A 13,248-nucleotide genomic window follows, 5' to 3' on the forward strand; every position below is an offset into this window, starting at 1 on the left:
TAGCAGTTCATTCCCCATTCCTCCCTCCTGCCAGGCCTGAGCAACCACTCATCGACTTTCTGTCTCTGTAGATTTTACTGTTCTGGCCGTTTCATATAAATGGAATCAAACAACATGAGCATTTTTCCTTTAGTGTGATGTCCTCAAGGTTCTTCTGTATTGGAGCACATATCAACATTTCTTTCCTTTTTACTGCTGAATAATATTTCATTGCATGGATACACCACATTTTATTTCTCTGTTCATCAGCTGATGAACATTTGGGGTGTTTCTTCTGTTTGGCTATTATTATACTGTTGTTATTCATGGGCAAGTTTTTGTGTGAACATGTGTTCATTTCTCTTGGGTCTAGCAGTGTTTTTTTTTCCTCTTAAAGATTTACTCGAAGAATTTATCTATATCTCTATCTATAATCTATCTATCTGTCTGTCTGTCTGTCTGTCTGTCTGTCTGTATATATGTATTCCCCCCCACCCTGCCCACCATCATAACCTCATGGAGAACCAAGCAGATTTGGGTTCTAAAGACCTCAGATCTCTTACATTCCTGGCCTGGGACCTTCTGTGCAAAGGTCACGACTCACTCTCACTATGCCTCAGTTGTGCTATCAATGGAAGGAAGGTGAGAACACCAGCTCTTTCACACTGCCACAGGATTTTGTAAAGATAAAGGAAATGACGTAAATCAATAGGATCTGCTCTTTCCACGATATGAAACCATATGAAGAGGCCAGTGTGCATCAAAGAAACAAGATACACTTGAACCAAAAGTTTTGCCAGCACAAAGATGACTGCATCAGCCGAGTCCAGTGGCTTGATGTGGGGGCATAGATGGTACAAGAAATCACCATCTCAAGATTTTGGTTTTCTTTGAGATCAGAATTTGGTTGCCTTCCAAATCCTGCCAAACACCCTGAGGGAGGAACCCAGCTTGGTCACCCTGGTGGCGGGTAGGAGAAAGGGCAGGGCCATAATGTACTGACCGGCAGCCCAAGGGGCAAGCTTAAATTCTAAAGCCTACCCTCTAGCCAACATTTCCCGCAAAGACCACCCTACCCCCGTTTAATTAAAAAGCACCCTACTCTCTGCAGAGTCCCAGAGACACCTCTTTTTGTGAAATCCCTGACATTCCTGTAGGCTCTGGGGCAGGGGAGTGACCCCTCACCCCTGGGTAGAATCTAATAAGAACTTCCCAGTAGAGGTACTGGGCACCCAGGTGGCAGAAGAGGGGTCTAAAATACATGTACTTCTTCCTGCTCTCTGACCAATCACCTGTGCCCTTTGTTCTTTAAACTCAGGCAGCAGGAAATTCTACTGATAGGTGTGTAAATGATTAGTGGAATAGGAAATGAGAAGGTGGCATCCTGGGTTATAATCCGCACATCACCACTTACTAGATGTATAATTTAGGATAAGTAACTCATTTCTTTGAGACTTGGTTTACCCATCTGCTAAATGGGATAATAGCAGTACTTGCCTCGTAGGGTCATTGTGAGGATTACCTGAGATGATGCCTGTAGGGACTCCAGCATACCATCTGTGTTTGCTATAGTTATTATATTACTTCTAAAGTCAGAATTAAAGACCTCAAGGCTGGGCGCAGTGGCTTATGCCTGTAATACCAGCACTTTGGGAAGCCGAGGTGGGGGTGGATCACCTGAGGTCAGGAGGTCAGTTCGAGACCAGCCTGGCCAACGTGGCAAAATCCTGTCTCTACTAAAAATACAAAAATTAGCTGGATGTGGTGGTGGATGCCTGTAATCCCAGCTACTTAGGAGGCTGAGGCAAAAGAATCGCTTGAACCTGGGAGGCGGAGGTTGCAGTGAGCCAAGATCTCACCATTGCACTCCAACCTGGGTGACAGAGCAAGACTCTGTATCAAAAAAAAAAAAAAAAAAGAAAGAAAAAGAAAAAAGAATTAACGACCCCAAGTAATCCATCCATTCTCCCTAATCTATTTAGGAAGACTCATTTTCTATTGGTCAATTAACTGGATGCACTTAATCAAGCACCTAGTATCTATTAGCTACCACAGAGAGGGCTTGGGAATGAAACTTAATTTTCCCGCAAGAATGGAGAATTCAAGCTGTGAGAGAAACTAAGATACATGAAGTTCTTAAAGAACATATAAACAGTAAACTGCAATCCTGACAGTCAATGCCATTCTGATTCAGAGAGGGGAGACAGCAGGAAAGTCTGGAAGGGCCAGATAAGGCCTCAGAGGGGAGACAGCACCAAGGTGGGCCCTCACAAGTCAAGATGAGTTCACAGCAGAAGAGGAGAGGGAAACAGAACTGGGCAAGGGTGGGTGAGGGAGAAGGGAGACCCATGTGAGCATGGGCAATTTGGGAGCCCAGGTGGGTCTGGGCCTGGTGCATGGTCTGGGAGCTAAGCCACAGACAAGCCTCCTGCTGTCTTTCCTACTCTCAAGGATCTCTAGGAATAACATGGCATGGAGTCTTTTAGTCACCTTTTCCACTAATAATTATCCTTCCTATGAGAACTTCTGTCACTAATACATTTTTATGGCATGTAAGAGGGAGGAGCTGCTATCAGATGAGCTTTGAGTCAATCTAGACCATTGCAAAAAAGCGACATAGAGTGGCAACCATTGATTTCGGCCACCCTGCATCTAGCCCCCTTTGTCCTGGGATGAGAACTCTGATCATTTCTGGGGAAACACCACTTCATTGCTTTCAGTCCATGCATTTTTGGGGATGGGAATGACTCCATGCCCATGGCAAGGATGGGTACAATACCCACATTCGTTCTATGAGATTGACCCTGAGATTCTAGCTAGAACTAGAAAGGGAAGCACCTGTTCTTGTACAGTGCTGTGCTAGTAGGATGTCAGCTGGGAGCTGCTGCAGCCATGTGGCCTTCACAATGGGCAGGTCTTCCTGGAAACAGAAGGACGCAGGGGAGGCAAAGCCAAGAAATGGAAAGACAGCTTCACGATGCCATCATCTAGGCCCCTGGATCTCATGATACCAAAACCTTGCTTTTTCAGGCACATCAGTTAATAAAAAAATCCTCTTGGCCGGGCGCGGTGGCTCACGCCTGTAATCCCAGCACTTTGGGAGGCCGAGGCGGGCGGATCACGAGGTCAGGAGATCGAGACCATCCTGGCTAACACGGTGAAACCCCGTCTCTACTAAAAATACAAAAAATTAGCCGGGCGTGGTAGCGGGCGCCTGTAGTCCCAGCTACTCGGGAGGCTGAGGCAGGAGAATGGCGTGAACCCGGGAGGCGGAGCTTGCAGTGAGCCGAGATTGCGCCACTGCATTCCAGCCTGGGCGACAGCGAGACTCCGTCTCAAAAAAAAAAAAAAAGAAAAAAGAAAAAATCCTCTTTTTGCCTAAATCTCTTCAAACTGGGTTTCAGTCCATGGTTACTAAATGAATCCTGACTTATTCAAGTAATGACCTTGTTCCTACCAGAATTTTGTTGGTTGCTTCTTAGCATGGGTATTTGTAGTCCATAGCCTAGGGGCAGACTACATCCAGGATAACAGTTTGTGTGTGGAAGTGATAGTGGCGTCTATCCATATCCCTAAATGGATATAGGTACATGTTCTATGAGGAGGCATTATAGGGGAGACCGAGGCTGCAAAATCTGTTTCTCCTCTTTGTCTCTGAAGTCTGTGTACAGAGCAATTTTCCCCAAACCCCTGATTTTATTCCTCTTGTTTTCAACCAGAGAAAGGAATACTTGAATCTGTTAAGTATGTTTTGCAGGGCTCTAAGAAATCAGGAAGAGATGGGGAAGGGAGGTGATGGGGAAAAAGAGGCTCTGCATGTCTCATTTTTGTTTTTTCCTTTTTGCCAACGACAAAGAATCAGCTGGCATCCTTTTATTTTCTATTTCATGCAGTGCTTTTTAAAATGAAGCATTAAGTCTACTGTAATGGGATTTGTCTAATGATTTCCTGGTAAACATCTTCTTGGATCTCAGCAAAGATAATTCACTTAGTAGGAACCATTTCCTGCTTCCCCACTAAGAACCAGACCTACCCAGTTCTTTCTGGGAGTGAATTGGCCTTTGAATGAGAGAAGGCAGTACAGGAATATTTCACTCTAACATTCATCACATAGACTCAAGCTTGCCACAGACCCAGATCAGGGAGGAGAAAAGGAAGGCGGGGGTGAGGGAGAACGTTCATGCTGAGCACAACATGAAGCCAAGCAGAAAGTCTGTAGCAATCTGAGCCCTTTGCAGAAACAGATGCACTCACCTCTTTGCCTTGGCTCTGGGGTGCTTTCTTTCTGGGGCAGTGACAGCTTCTGCAATGTCCACACTGTTCTACCAGGACGGCTGCAGGCAGGCTGCTGCAGGAGGAAGGGAGTTCCCATTCACCATCAGAAGGGAGTGTCCTCCCAGAAAAGGAGGCGATGCCCTGATTCCCCTGGAGCGAAGGCTGTTGGATCCACTTGTCCTCTCTCTCCTGCTCCCTTTCTGGTATGAATGGAGCTCAGAGAAACCCCATGAGAAGAGCTGAGTGAAACCACACACCATACCCACCTGTTAGTAGGTTGGCCTCCTAGCCTTGGGGATCCTGGAGAGGAAGGCTGCGGAGTGGGTCATGAGGCACTTGGGCCCCTACAAGTGCAGCTGACACTGGTATGCCCACAGAAAGGCCAAGGACAAGCACTGTGTATTTATTTCTCCCCCTCTCATGTGATCTTATTTTTGGACTGGACACAAAAGCTATTTGGGGGCTGGACAGCTGCCAGGTGAAAGGACAGTGATCTCATCCGAGTTCTCTCCATGCCTCTCTCTGCACTAGTCCCTGTTACCTTTCCCTATATGAGGCAGAAGGGAGCGGGTTTTGCTCTGAGCCTTACTTTCAGTACATCCGAGCAATGTGTCCAACTTATCATTTTTCTTCAATTAGCTGATTGCTACCCTTTGAGGTTTCACAGAGGATCAATGTAATGAACGAAGTCCTTACTTTTATGTCTGAGGCAGGTGAGTATTTCTGAGTCTGGTGGTCGTGTCGCACAGTCATCATACACACTATTTTAGATGCAAAGATCCTCTTTTCAACACCAGGATGGGAGCCCCAACCCTGAAAGGCAGATGTGGGCAACGCCACAGAGCTAGGCTCTCAATGTGTTGATTCTGCCTTCTGTCCTGGCTGTTTCTGCCTCTGGCTCCTAGGCTTGTAAAACTTACAACACTGAGACAGTTTGATTTTTCACCTCTGATCCTTCCTCTTCAGACATGAATGGAAAGTTTTGAAAATGTCATGCCTGGCAAGATGCCAATTCAATATCGTCCTTTTCACCATTATCACTGTTATTTACTGGGCTCTTTCTTGCTGAATGCCCTTCATTTGAGGAGTACTTCCGCATTCTTGTATTTAATCCTCACAACACCGCTGCCAGGAGGGTAAGATTGCTCCTATTTGATATCCAGGGAAGCTGAGGTTTGGAAAGGCTCCTTACCTAACCTTTGGAGAGGGTAGAGTGGGATGGGAACTCCCGACTGTCTGAGCTCTTGGCCACTTTGCCCTACCGTCTCCTGAAGATGTGAATCGTTGACATTTCACTGTTGTTTTCACTTCATAAGAGGGAAAACAAAACCCTTAGGGTTGATTCAGACCCACAACTTCAATCCTTGATTTCTGTTCCAAATCCAGTTATTGAAGGGGAGAGAAAATAAGGTTTTCATCTGTTTACAGTCCCAGGCCCTGGTTCTAGGTACAGGATGGAGTCTCTGGCCGCCATTCTCGTTGGAGCCATTTTCCTGTGAATAATTCGTTGTGCAAACACACACACCAGAGAGGACTGGGCTGGGCCGCCCAGGCCGGGTTCCCACTGTATCCAAGCTGGACTGCACTTTCCACTAACCTGAGAAAGAGACAGAGAGATTGAACCAACAGCTTGTCCAACACTGCCCTCTGCAGGTCACTAGGCTGCATTACCCCAGATGGGAGTCTGCAAGGCTTTCCAAAGAGGAGGGCCACACCAAGGATTATTTTTAGACAATCAGTTAGTTCTCCATTTCTGCAGCTATTCTTTCCTAAACCTGGTTTGCCTGAGCACGTGTCTGTGTTCATAACCCTTCCCCTACTGTATGAAAGGAAATCATACCTGTCAGTCTTCACAAGTCTTAATAAGGTGCCATTGCCCCAAGTATAAAAATATCAAAGTTCCCAAACTAGGAACTTCCTTTAATACTTTAATTCAGTCTTTTTAAATGATTAATTAGGCATTTTTTAATTCAACAACTTTGCTTTTCCTTCCTTGAATATTGAGGGACAGAACTGTGGAAGCAAATCAAAGAGAATATTAGAAATAATAACAGATTAATAGGTACACTTAAAGAATGATGCCACAGTTTAATTTTTTGTTTGTTTGTTTGAGACAGAGTCTCGCTCTGTTGCCCAGGCTGGTGTGCAATGGTGCAATGTTGGCTCACTGCAACCTCCACCTCCTGAGTTCAAGAGATTATCCTGCCTCAGCCTCCTGGGTAGCTGGGATTACAGGCGCCTGCCACCACGCCTGGCTAATTTTTGTGTTTTTGGTAGAGATGGGGTTTCATCAGTTTGAGGCTGGTCTCACACTCCTGATCTCAGGTGATCCACACACCCTGGCTTCCCAAAGTGCTGGGATTACAGGCATGAGCCACCACACCTGGCCCACAGTTTAATTTTTAAATTCCAGCTTTATAATATATTAGAAATTATGCTCTTGAAACCATATAAACTTAATGATGAAAATTAATATAAATGTTTAAATGTGGGTATATGTAACATTGTTTTTCAAAATTGTTTTAGAAGGTACAAGAACAATTTGTGAAGTCTGCTGTACCCTTGGGCTGGCTATTGCTGACTGATATTAGGTTGCCATCTATCCATCCATTCATCCAGCCATTCCGCAAATACCCATTGAGCACCTACTGTGTGCCAGGCCTTGTTTTAGGCACTAGATATAAAAATAGTGAGCAAAAAATGGCATGTTCCATGGCAAATTCTTAGTGATGGCCTCCTCTAGGAAGCTCAGGGAGGGAAACAGATTATGGATACACTTTTAATAATTAATTCAATAAATGTAAGAATTCAACAATGATAAGCACTACTAAGTGTTCTGTGCGGGAAACGTGTGAGGGGAGAAGAAAAGGCACACACAATACTTTTGAATCCCATATAAATAGCAATGCAGATATAATAAGCAAATGATATAATAAGCAAATTGCAATGGGAAAGGGAGAAGAAAAATATATATATATATTTATACCACCAGACTATGGAGGATTCATCACCAGGCCAGGAAGCAATAGCCTGGGCTCCAGAGTCAGCCACTCATCTGTGCACAGACGAGGAGAGGTCTGTGAAGCTTCGGCACAGTCTGGGACCCTAGCTCTTTTGTAACGAGTTGTTTGGCATGAGGTCCAGTCACGAGGGCCCTTCACAACTGGGCTCAAGGAACACAAAAAGGTCAACTTGTTTTTGTGATTGTCTGTTGTTTTTCAATAACTAATGTATAGGAATAGATTGAAATGGAGATTTCTCCGAAACAGTGCTGGATGAATGCCTCAAGGGGTTCACACAACCTGTTCCGGGACTTGGTGACCATTGTTTGTGTCCACGTTCAATTGAGCTCAAATTTAATATTTTTTTCCTCCACACCAAGGAGGGGTATTTGGTAATTAGAGAATGAATAATGGAGATTAACAATGTATAATGAAGATTAGTATACATTATAATCCTCATGTATATATACATGAGTTGATGGGGGAGGCATCAGGGAAGGTAGCCCTGGAGAAACGAAATCCAAACCAAAAATAAGGTATCCAAGAATCTCTATGAAAAAACTGTGAAGACCCAGGGAAAAAAGGCCACTATAACATGAGAGGATCAGGGAGAAGTAGGATCAACGTTTTTAGAGTTAGTTGGGGTTTTGTTTGTTTGTTTTGTTTGAGATGGAGTCTCACTCTCTCTCCCAGGCTGGAGTGTGGTAGTGCGATCTTGGCTCACTGCAACCTCCGCCTCCTGGGTTCAAGTAATTCTCCTGCCTCAGCCTTCCCCAGTAGCTGGGATTACAGGCCTGGCACACAGTGGGTGCTCAATAGGTATTTGAGGAATAGGTGGATAAATGGATGGATAGATGGCTGGGATTACAGGTGCCACCATGCCCAGATCATTTTTTTTGTATTTTTAATAGAGACGGGGTTTCTCTATGTTGGCCAGGTTGGTCTCGAACTCCTGACCTCAAATGATCCGCTGGCCTCAGCCTCCCAAAGTGCTGGGATTACAGGCATGAGCCACCGTGCCCAGCCTAGAGTTAGCTGTTTTCATAAAGGGCCTTTGTCCTTATACAACTTTAACCCGTATTATAAATCAGTGGTTCTCAATCAGGAGCGATTTTTCCCCAGGGGATATTTAGCAGTTTCTGCAGACATTGTTAGTTGTTGCATCTGGGGTTGTTCTAGTGGCATCTAGTGAGTAGAGGTCAGGGATGGTGGTAAACTTTCTACAATGCTCAGGACAGCCCCCCATAACAAAGAATTACCTGGCCCTAACAGTCCATAGTGCTGGGGTTGAAAAATCCTATTATAAATGGGGGCAGGGCAGGCCTGACAAGTGTCTATAGTGGATGTGGATTCACTTGTTTATTCATTCATGCATCCAGCAAATACTTATTGAGTGCCCACTATGTTTTAAACACCATTCTGGGCATAGTTGAAGCCCACCTGTCACCCATTAACCAAAAATAACCATCTCAAATAGCTGGCCTGGTTGTGTTCCTTTGTTACTCAGCTTAACATTTTTACCATTAGAATGGTGACAAAGCTGGTCTTATTGCCTGCAGAAAGAAGATATTGAAATGCATGGATATTATTTGCAAGGATGGTCACTGAAGAATTGTTTGCAATTGTGGAAACAACCTAAGTGTCAACAGAATGGTTGCCTGTGATACAGTGGTACTATGGCATACTAAGCTGCCAATGAAAAAGAAAGGCAAATCTCTTTGCGGTAACATGGAAAACAACCATGGAGATATTATCAACTGGAATTTTTTTTCAGAATTGCAGGTAGAATATGATTGATGCGATGTGTGTTTTTTTAAATTGGTGTGTATGTGTGTGTGTGTTTGCATGTGCATGCAATTGCTGAAGAAATTCTCACCAAATTCTTTTTTTTTTTTTTTTTAATAAAAAGCAGAGTCTTGCTCTGTTGCCCAGGCTGGAGTGCCATGGCGTGATCTTGGCTCACTGCAAGCTCCGCCTCCCGGGTTCATGCCATTCTCCTGCCTCAGCCTCCTGAGTAGCTGGGATTACAGGCACCCACCATCACACCTGGCTAATTTTTTGTATTTTTAGTAGAGACGGGGTTTCACCGTGTTAGCCAGGATGGTCTTGATCTCCTGACCTTGTGATCTGCCCTCCTTGGCCTCCCAAAGTGCTGGGATTACAGGCGTGAGCCACCGCGCCTGGCCCTCACCAAATTCTTAATAATGGCTACCTCTAGAGAATGAGAAACAAAACCAAAAACTGTAATGTGTTCATTGGTAGTAGCTCTTTACCTAATTCCACCCTTTCATACTGATGAGCTTCTTCCTGGTTCATCTCCATTGTTATCAGTAGTCAAGTCAGTCACCAACTTCTGGAGATCCTTCAACTTGTAGGACAATATCCAATATTTACTGTTAAATCCATGTCCCTTTAAAACTTGCCTCTAGCCAATCTTCATAAGCTCTTCTTGGGAGCTGCTTTCTCTGCCTCAATCACAATTCCTGTGCCCATCTCCCTGGAACTTAAGCCAGTCAACTCACCAGGACTGTATCACACCATATTCTTTCAAAACAGGCTCACCTCTGTGCCTGGAAAACAGCCCATCTTTTTTTCTATGTGTATTAGTAGAAAAAAAGGTGAGATGACTGTGATCATGAATAATCCCCACCTCTCAGTGGCTTAAAATAACAAAGGCTCCTTTCTCACTCACAGTTGGGCACGTCTGTCCATTTGCAGGTGGGTTGGGAAGCTCCATTCTGTATCACCCTCGCTCAAGGACCTGGACTGAAGGATTTCTGCTTTCAAGAAGAAAAAAAAAAATAGAAGACATGTTTACTAATACACTGGTAATTATTTCTATTCATATTTTATTGGCCAAAGCGAGTCATATGGGTATACAACATAAAATGAGGTGCAGAATTTCAATCCTATCATTTGCTTGGAAGGTGGAGAGTCATATTTGGAGAACATGAGTTCTATAATTGTTGGATGTAGCAGTCTATACATGTCCACTAAGTCAAGTTTGCTAATCGTGTTTAAATAATCTATATCCTTACTCATGTATCTGTTCACTTCTTGCAGTTTTGTCAATCTTAGTTTTATATTTTTGAAGCTATATTATGTGTACAAGTTTTATAATCATTGTACTTTCTCATGAGTTAAACTTTTTATCATTATGATAATGCTTTTTGCCTTAAAGTCTACTTTGTCTAATATTAATATAGATAACATTAATTTTTGTTAATATTTATATTTTTCCACTCTTTAATTTCAACATTATAATACAAATGTTTTAGGTATGTTTCTTATAAACAGTATGCAGATTGTTATCCAATTCAATCTTTGATTTTTAATTGAACTATTTAATTTATTTACATTTAATGTAATTACTGATATATTTGAATTTAAATATACCGTCTTCTTAAGTGTTTTCAATTGTCTCACATGCTCTCTGTTCTCTTTATCCTCACTTTTTGCCTGCTTTTGGAAAATATTGTTTTTGCCTCCATTGTTTTGGAAGTTACATATCTTTTTAGTAGTCTTTTAGAGTTTATCCTATAGATCACAGTATGGGTCTCTGAGTTAGCAAAGGCTAATAATGTTAATTGGCACTTTCATTTTCTTCCATAATAGTACAAGGACCTTAGAACGTTTCAATTCATTTACTTCCTCTCCTGATTTGTATGCACTTTTAATATTTTTAATTTTTTAAATCTTCAGCACTGTGTTACATTGTTTCATATGGTATAATTCATTTAGACTTCCTCAAATGGACCTTCGTGCTGGACCTCATTTCTTTCTGCATCTATATAACCTATCATCCTTAATCATCTTCCTTCTGCTTAAAGAACATCCTTTAGTATTTGATGCTGGTAAAGAATCCTGAAAATGTCTTAATTTCACTTTTATTATTGAAGGCTATTTTCACTGGACATAGAATTCTAGTGTTGACAGTTATTTTTATTTCAGCACTTGAAAGACATTTAAATTCCACTAATTTCTAGTTTCCATTGTTTCTATCAAGAGGTAAGCTAACAGTCTATTACATTTTTTCAAGTAATGACAGCTGCTTGTGATTTTTTTTTCCCTTTGTCTTTGGTTTTCATCTGTCTTATTGTGATGTACCTAGGTGTGGCTTTTAAAAATTTCTCCTGCTTGCAGCTCCCAGGGCTTCTGAGATTTGTGGCTTGTTGTCTTTAATCAATTTTGGGAATTTTTCAACTATTTTCTCTTCAAATATTGATGCTGCACCATTCTCTTTCTCTTCTCCTTCTGAAATTTTAATTCTCATTTTATCTCCATATCTCTTACTCTCTGTAGCATTGCTATCCTTTTGTCTCTCCATGTTTCGTCATGATGTTGTCTTCTAACCTACTTTCCAGTTCATCAATTTTCCCTACAGCTGTGTATAATTTTTTGTTAAACCAAGTAAAGAGTATCCACTGAGCTCTTTGCTTTTGTTAGTATATATTTTAAATTCTAAATTGTTCACTGGTTATTTTTTACATCTTTTTCATCCTTTTTTAAAGTTTTCAGTTCTCTGCCAAATTTGTTGATACTGTCTTTTATCTCCATATGTGTAGTAAACATAATTAATTTAAAGTCTGTATCTGATAAATCCATTAACTGGAGTTCTGTGGGATTGTTTCTATTGTAGTTGTTTTTACTGGATCTCATGTTTTCTTATTTCTTTATGGGCCTGGTTATTCTCTTGTGTGCTAAAATTGTATATGAAAAATTGTTGGTTGAAGTAATGTAAAACTTATTGTGTTATATTCCTCCTGAGAGTACAGTCATCCCTCAGTATCCACAGCAGGATTGGTTCCAGGACCTATTGCAGATACCAAAATCCATGCAGATTTCATTTCCACAATCAGCCCTGTGGAATCCATGGATATAAAACATCGACCCTCCATATATAAGTGAGTTTGGCATCCTGCAACTACTGTCTTTTATATTTATGTTTGGTTGCAGATGCAGAATTCACCAAAGCCTAATCCAGAGCAAGGCCCTAACTCTTCAATTCTATGAAGGCTAAGAGAGCTGAGGAAGCTGTAGAAGAAAAACTGCAAGCTAGCAGGGGTTGGTTTATGAAGTTTAAGGAAATAAACCATTCCGTAACATAAAAGTGTAAGATAAAGCAGCAAGTGCTGATGTAGAAGCTGCAGCAAATTATTCAGAAGATCTAGCTGAGATCATGGATGGCGGTGGTTACACTAAACAACAGAGTTCCAGGGTAGACAAACAGCCTTCTATTGGAATAAGATGCCATCTAGGACTTTCATAGCTAGAGAAGAGTGGGCTGACTATATTTATTTTTAAAATCCATGTATAGGCCGGGCGCGGTGGCTCACGCCTGTAATCCCAGCAGCACTTTGGGAGGCTGAGGCAGGTGGGTCACCTGAGGTCAGGAGTTTAAGACCAGCCTGGCCAACATGGTGAAACCCTGTCTCTACTAAAACTACAAAAATTAGCTGGCATGGTGGCAGGCACCTGTAATCCCAGCTACTCAGGAAGCTGAGGCAGGAGAATTGCTTGAACCTGGGAGGCGGAGGTTGTAGTAAGCCGAGATCGCGCCATTGCACTCCAGCCTGGATGACAAGAGCGAAATTCTGTCCAAAAAAAAAAAAAAAAAAAAAAAAATCCATGTATAAATGAGCCATACAGTTCAAACCCATGTTGTTCAAAGGTCAACTGTATTTATATTTGCTTTTGCAAGATACCTGGGGATGTGAGGACCTGGGATCACCTTTATCCAATTTGAAGAATTAAGCTAATTGGATCTCAGCTGAGGCCCTACAAAATCTCATCTACTTCCATCCAAGTCATCCTGTCTTTTCTCTTTTTTAAATTTTTTTGGAGGTGGGGTCTCACTGTGCTGCCCAGGCTGGACAACATAGGTCCAGTGGCACAAACGTAGGTCACTGCAGCCTTGCACTCTCGGGCTGAAGGGATCTTCCCAAGTAGCTGGGGCTACAAGCACATGCCACCATGCTACCACGCTGCGCTA

At 42.5% G+C, this 13,248-nt stretch overlaps 1 protein-coding gene and 1 long non-coding RNA gene across 14 annotated transcripts in view; one reads left to right on the top strand and one right to left on the bottom strand.

The window, feature by feature from the left end:
• The window catches only part of FGF1 (fibroblast growth factor 1), a 105,438-nt gene extending 100,793 nt beyond the window's left edge, over positions 1-4,645 (bottom strand). For 2 of the 10 annotated variants that reach the window (XM_024356767.3, XM_009449859.5), the window contains exons 1-2: positions 4,521-4,644; positions 4,234-4,327 (exon numbers count right to left, since the gene is read on the bottom strand). The gene's annotated coding sequence lies outside the window, so the exon portion shown is untranslated. Of the gene's footprint in view, positions 1-4,233; positions 4,328-4,520 lie in introns of all 10 variants that reach the window. The other 8 variants (XM_009449856.5, XM_063811544.1, XM_024356766.3 and 5 more) reach the window with 5 other exon arrangements.
• LOC107974888 (uncharacterized) overlaps positions 1-13,248 on the top strand; it is a 325,290-nt gene that overhangs the window by 303,565 nt on the left and 8,477 nt on the right. For 3 of the 4 annotated variants that reach the window (XR_002943956.3, XR_010157339.1, XR_008548284.2), the window contains exons 4-5: positions 8,816-9,038; positions 9,975-10,084. This is a non-coding gene — a long non-coding RNA (uncharacterized LOC107974888). Of the gene's footprint in view, positions 1-8,815; positions 9,039-9,974; positions 10,085-12,212; positions 12,876-13,248 lie in introns of those variants that run through there. The other variant, XR_010157340.1, reaches the window with a different exon arrangement.

The sequence above is a fragment of the Pan troglodytes genome, chromosome 4 (genome assembly GCF_028858775.2).
Source record: "Pan troglodytes isolate AG18354 chromosome 4, NHGRI_mPanTro3-v2.0_pri, whole genome shotgun sequence".
Lineage (NCBI taxonomy): Eukaryota > Metazoa > Chordata > Mammalia > Primates > Hominidae > Pan > Pan troglodytes.